This window comes from Sphaerodactylus townsendi, linkage group LG13 (assembly GCF_021028975.2).
Source record: "Sphaerodactylus townsendi isolate TG3544 linkage group LG13, MPM_Stown_v2.3, whole genome shotgun sequence".
In the NCBI taxonomy this organism is placed as follows: Eukaryota; Metazoa; Chordata; class Lepidosauria; order Squamata; family Sphaerodactylidae; genus Sphaerodactylus; species Sphaerodactylus townsendi.
Window position 1 is genome coordinate 17,999,187 of NC_059437.1, and position 6,982 is coordinate 18,006,168.

At 40.3% G+C, this 6,982-nt stretch overlaps 1 non-coding gene across 1 annotated transcript; it reads left to right on the forward strand.

Moving 5' to 3' along the window:
- The first annotated feature begins 4,803 nt into the window (after positions 1-4,803).
- On the forward strand, positions 4,804-4,916 carry LOC125443178. Its single transcript, XR_007246081.1, has one exon. It is a non-coding gene; the product is annotated as a U5 spliceosomal RNA (small nuclear RNA).
- Positions 4,917-6,982: the final 2,066 nt, after the last annotated feature.

Here is a 6,982-nt window from a genome sequence, read left to right on the forward strand (position 1 = left end):
GCTTTTTTACAAAAAAAAATTCTGCTATTTACGAAGTCTAAGACTAGTCGGTTGAAACAGGAAAGGAGAAATAACATCCATTTAAAGGCTACACCTGTTACTCTAATTGTGCAGGGCAAACTGGGTCAATTTTACGTGCCGAAAAACCTTTGGAACTGTCAGTTGCCCAAAAAAACCTGTTAGCTGCACTCTTGAGCACATAGAGGCTTCCTCCCCCCCTTCACCGATATTAAGTCATTCAATTAATAACTATTATTTTGTTCTATAAGCTCTTCTGTAGTGCTGTAGCTTCCAGCAGCAGTTAATTTGGAAGATTTTCTTTTGGAATGCCGACTGCCATTTTGGTCTGCTTGCCATTTCAAGATGACCTTTTTTTTTAAACGTGTGCACTCTTTCTCTATAAATACACACATACTCCTTTAACAGTCCAGCTCACTTTTTTCCCCCATTAGCATTTCCTGTGCAAGCTAGATTTTGTATATCAAAAAGGCAGGCGATGGTAAGGTTATGGCCCAGGTACATTAGCAAATCCCTCTTTAACCTCACTTTCACAGATGATTTAGGCTGCTGAATGTCAGAGCTCCTTTGTGAGTCACATCAGAAGGAGCAATATTTGGCAGCTGCCTTTGAAAGCTCTCAATTTCTGGGAGAATAGTGAATTCTAAAGAGCCGTCACTGACCCAAAGACTACCAAGGACTATGCTTGTTTAGCTGGAGCAGTTTGTCAGCTGAGCATTGATTCAAGTAATGTGGCCAGGATGGTCATGTATTTTATGTATTTTGGATGCTGTACATTGCCATGGTGAATGGTATCAGTCCACTCATTGTCATTTGCTGGACTGATCATTTGTTTTCCTTACGGATGTGCTATGGATTTTTTAATACAATGTATACCATAATGGGAGACTGTGCTGTTCTATTGATTACTCAAATAACAATGAAAAGTGTGCACATGTTAAATGGAAAACTGAGACTGATTTCAGTTGCCTGTTCCGCTGTTTGCACGGCAGCTGCAGGGGCCAGCCAGGATTACTGGGATCCCAATAGCAGGAGGTGGCACAAAGTCAAGAATACCCCCTCCTGAGAATCCTCCTCATCTGAGAATCCCTTCACCTACCTGCACAGCATGGTGGCTGCCTATTAGAGAATCCACTCTAATTGTGGCCATCTGCCAAATGGAAGGGGATGGCAATTGATGGAAGGGGGTGGCAATTGAAAGCTTCCTGCTTTCTGTAGTTCACACAGGCAAGCAGGAAGCATTTGACATCTGGGTTAAAGGGGGAAAAGTCACTAATTTAGCCACTTTCATTTAACCCAGCTTCTGGCAGTGGATTAGAAGCGTTTGGGGGTCAGTTCTGTGGGAACTCCCCCCCCAAATGGTTTTGAAAAGGTCCTCAACCCAATGCATTTGGCCCATGCAGAATCAGCCTGAGTGCAAGAAAATAGAAAATGATGTAGAAAATAAAGCACTCCTAGGTCCAATTTATAGAAGGGAGAACCAAAATTGAAATGCAGGTTTTAGGGAACCAGAAGGGATGAGAAATTCAGAATCACACTACTATTTAGCTAACTTTGGAAACAATTAATTTCTCTACTCTTCCCCCCGTAACTAGTATATGCAAAGAGGCAGTTTTGTTCCATTGACAAGTTTTTCCCCTTTTTCTAAAGCCTCTTTTCTGCATTACACATGAGTGATTAGAGACAAACATATGTCTGAATTAAAGAAAAGAAGGATGGGAGACATCAAAGTTGGGAGGGGGATTCAGTATTTTATATATTTAATTTTTTTCACTATTTAAACTGATGTTCCATTACCATTAATTATCCTTAAAGGTCAAACGTACTTTTCCTTTATTTAATTTGCCTTATGCTGGAGTATGACCGTAATAAAGATTTGGTTTGATTTGAGCACACTTTAGTCTCCTGGTAGCTTGATACTTATTGTAGTATAGGCAGACACTGAGACCAAAAGATAACTAGAATCAACGTTTTTAAAAATGTTTATGAAGGAATTAATTATTGAAATGATAATATGGTTCTTTACCTGGTCATGTATGATGCGGGTATCTTTCTTGCTGAATGCTTTGTAATTTTTCTGTAACTAATAAAAATGGAAATCCCTGTGCTTATTCTTTCCCAAAATTACATTCAAATAGCCAATTTTCCTTACTGTAGCCTCAGATTAGACTCTTACTTGCTTTGCTGTGGAGTCTTCTTTCTAGACAGGCTATTCCTTGGCTTTTCTGGATGCTGAAGACAATGGTACCTCTTCTGAAACTAGTAATTGTTCCCTGCTCAGGACTGTTCACTAAGGACACAGGAACAGCCAGGTGCCTGTCCGGGAAATCCAAACTGCTTTCTCAGCTAATGTTCTCAGGACCATCTTCCACCACTCTGACAGACCACAGGCTTCTTCATTCAGACAGCTCTTCTTCTGATGTCCTCTTCATCTCTTTTTGCTGCCGACTACAAAAAAGAGTAGTGGAAGTAGCTAACTTCCACAACCCAACCCTGTGTAAACAGGCAGTGTTTGCCCTGTTATTCTGGCTGGCCAACCATTTCAGCAGAATAATGCTTGATATGTTGATATATCTTAACCTCCCAGCAAAGGACCAGTGATGATGATGATGACGACGATGGCAATGATGATAATGATGAAATTTATATCCTGGCTTTCCTGACCAAGGCTGTTTAGAGATGTATAGTAAAAGGCTGTTTAGAGATGTATAGTAAAAAGGAACAACAATATTATTTCAGATTTTTTAGTTGAAACTTACCAATTGCCTCTATGTACCTTTGGAGTCTGCCCATCAACCAAGCTAATTCTGCAATCAATTCTTGCACATGTTTCTTGAAGAGGCACTGCTGACTGCACAGATAGAAAAAGTGTGAAATGAATTATATCCAGTGTAAGTCTTTAAAGGATTTATCTAATGACACAAGTACAAAGAGGGAATAAGCGGTACGTCATTCCATGCTTTATAGAAGTTGGTCAGTTTAATGATGTGAATGACCAGGACCTTATGAGTAATGTGAATGACCATGACCTTATGAGCACTGTCTCTTCTGTAAGACCATTTAGTTCTTGAAACAGGCAAAAGCAAATACAGGTTGAAACAACCAAATTGCTAGTATGCAGACACAAAGCTTCTCGGAATGGTAGTAAACTTCACCAGAGAGCACTTAGGAGATTCATTCTGGAGTTCACCTCACATTTAACTGAGTTCAAACAAGGTATAGTGGCCTGACATCCATATTTCATGTGAAATTCTCTGCGTGCCTCATTCTGAATGAGTATAAGCATGTGAGTGTGTTTCATTGATTCAAGGTTTGTGCTTCCTTTTACATTGAAATGGACAGAAAGCCTCTGTGGAAAGTTAGGCTATTGTGAACCCCTGTGCCTAAAACGGGATAGGGAATTAATGTAACAAGAACATATGCAGGCATATGAGAGCCAGATTTATGTACCCAACAGAGGTGAAAGCTGTTTCTTTCATACATTGTATTCTTAACAAATGGCCATATGTAAGTAATCCTCCTTTGCTCAATATCTGGAGAATAGCAACATTTGCTTCAGAGATTACAAGGAAAGGAGATAAAACAGTCAACCATTTCAACTGCACTCTGGCATGGAACTGCATGTGATTCCATGTTTTGTAGAGGTTGGTCAATTTAATGAAGTAAAGGCACTGTGGGATCTCTTTCTTTTCACCATCACCACAGGGAAAGGCAAAGAAGACCAAACTGTCCATTGTTCCCCAACCCTTCAATGCTTACAAGGACAATCTGCTAAGAAAAGGAACATTTCCCATGTTTAGGATTCCAAATCTGTCTATGTATAATGTGGAAACTGTCATCACATATTATGTATTCATGCCCTTGAGTTCATGAACCAATAATTTTTTTTATTTTTATCTCCTCTTTCCTCTAGGAATCCAGGGTGGTACATGTGATTCTCTCTTTCCCATTTTGTCCTCAACCTCCTGAGGTAAGTTAGCCACCGCAAAAAGGTTAGCACCTGGAGCCAAATAATGGGTTAGACTGAGAGACAGTGACTGGCCCAAGATCATCTGTATGGCCGTTTCCGCACGGGCGAAATATGACGTTGTGGAAACGGGAAAAGAAACGTCAGAGCGAGAGCGTTCGCATGCATAGCGGTGGAGGTGCGCAGTTGCGCCGTCGCGAAAACGCTTAATCGGCGCGAAGACGCCATATTCAAAAAACGCTTTGAAGCGCTCTTTTTCCACATGTGATGCACCGACGCCGCAGTCGTGCGAACCGCTGCCACGGAGCCGTTCTCAACAATGGCGACTGCCAAAAGGGACTGACAGTAGCTGGGAGGGGAGGCAATGACAGATGGGGGACGGGCAGGACATCAGGGAAGTCACATCAGCCAATCGCGCTGCGTCGCGAGTGCGCAGCCGCAACAGAGCGTGGCTTCCGCAGCGCTTCCCTGCGAACCGTCACATTTCTGCGGGGCTCCTGACGCAAGCAGCTCCGCCTGTCTGTGCGAACGTTTTTTTGCGGATGCGTTGCTATTTATGACGTCATCGCGTCGCTCCTTTTGTCCGTGCGGAAACGGCGTAAGCTTTCCTGGCTAAGTACAGATTTGGACCTGGGTCTGATACTTTAATCATTACACTACATTTGCCCAAATTTATTAATATATTGAGGACTGCATCCTCAAATGATAATCTGCATGTGTGAGATAAGATTACAAAGATAGAATTTTGGTGTAGCTCCAAATTAAACCCCACTGAGTCAAATTATTATGGGGTCATTTATTACATATATAGTAGCTGTATACTCTGGTTTCTCTTCAGATCATATAAATCTTTCACCTTTTACTAAAGGCTGCTGTGGAGAGGAACATTTATGAGTATTTGGTGAATATAATAATCAGTGCATGTACTTGTGTGAACCAGGCCCAAGGTATGGCTTGAGTGTACAGATGGGATGTCAAAGGATAGTCCCACAGAAAGAGTTTTCCTATTTGCTCAGATGACCTCGGATGAAATGTTTACAACTGACTATGGGCATCTAGCTCTAAATGTATAGTAATTAGGCATGCTGTGAATTTTGACACAAACAGAATCACCAGGTGAGCTTACCTTGCTCTACTGTATTGATCAGCTGTGAGACAAGCTTCTGACAGTCTCCATGGTCATTATCGAAGTTTGTGTTGAGTAGCTCTCTGCCTGTAAACATTTGTTCTACAGGTCCAAGTCATTGTAGTTCCAGCTATCAGACTGTAAACTGTTTTCTACATTCAACACTTTTTTTAAAAAATGGCACAATTACACCATTTCTGCCGATCAGTAATATTCTCAGTGTGATATTATATAATGCCAGTCCAAGAGTCTACAATTTATATCTCCAGAGGCACTTGTGTCTTAGTATAGAACCAAATATGGCTCTTAAATGAAGATGGAATCTCTATGTTAAGGTATATTGAAGGGTTAAATGTGATTCTAGAATTGCAAGAAATGATTTGTATGGAACCAAGGGGCTTCTTAGAGGAGTTTTACAGAAAGGACAGTGACAGAGGTGACAGCTGGCAGTAATCTTTGCATGGATCATTCATCAATTTATGCCAGTGCACAAAAATAGTCCCAAAGGGTCGTCTTGTGTATTGAGGACAAAGAAGAAAAGTTGTTTTTATACCCCACTTTTATCTACCCTTAAGGTATCTCAAAGAGGCTTACTGTCACCTTCCCATCCCCTTCCCACAACAGACATCTTGTGAAGAAGGAGGGACTGGGAGAGTTCTGAAAAAATAGTGATTAACACAAGGTCGTCCAGCAAGCTTCATGTGTAGGAGTGGGGAAACAAACCTGGTTCACCAGATTAGAACTGGCTGTTGCTGAACATTATAACACATGAATCAACATGTTAATTATCAGTAATGTTAAGGTATATATGTATAGTTATACTATAAATTTTCTTCTACTGTCTCTTTCTTGATCTCTTACTTTTAATTTCAATGTAGATCAGTTCTTTAGTTCTAAAAGGTTGCTGACCCATGAGCTAATCAAACCAAATTAAAAGTGAAATGGTGGCGGTATACTCCTGCTGACATTGGTAAACAGAGGATGAAACAGATAAGGAAACAGACTGATGAACTTAACAAGGGGATACAGAAAGCGCATCGAAAACTCCCAAATAGTAAGCCTCATTTCAAATGAATTTTTCCCCTTATTATTTGCCTTTTAAAAGTGGTGATGGTGACTGTCTATAAAAAGAACAGTAGTTGCATGAAAAAGAAATATAGCCATATGAAACAGACACACCTGAATTCATTCTGACCCATTACATATTCTGCTGAACTTCGAACTCCCTGCTCACAACTGGCTAGCAGGTACCTAAACTGAACAGGTAGATGTGTGATCATGCTGAACAGTATTTGTATTGACAAAAGTTCACCGATAGCAGGCTTATAATAACTTTCCGTGTTCAAAATGCTTATTATTACAAGTTAAGCACCTTTACCTGACAGCTCTTGCTTTAAGTAGGATTAATCATGATGTGTTTTCCGCTGTCTTTCTTTTCCTCTGCATATCAGTATTTGTCACAACAATCAGCTAAAGCTAGTGAAGACTATATGCACTTGATTGCATTAACCCCATAATTGGTACTGATTGGGGATGCTACCAAATTCCATGACAACTCGGAGCTATTATTTCTTCTGTGATTTCACCACACTTGCAGACAAAATTACAAAATTAATTTTGTGTAACAAAATTAATGCAGTTTTGATTTTTAAAAAGATGGACACTGATCACTGTCTTTGAATTAGTTCACTTATTAAAGTGATTGCCTGCCTTTCTTTGGAAAGTAGGACCCAAGGTGGCTATAAAATATAGTGTAAATGACATATAATGTGGAAACAGCAGAAAAGAAACATGAAAAATAGGCTGGAAAAAATAGCCTTCTTGCCCATGCACATATTTACATTCCTCATTTGGATGTGAAACAGGCCATA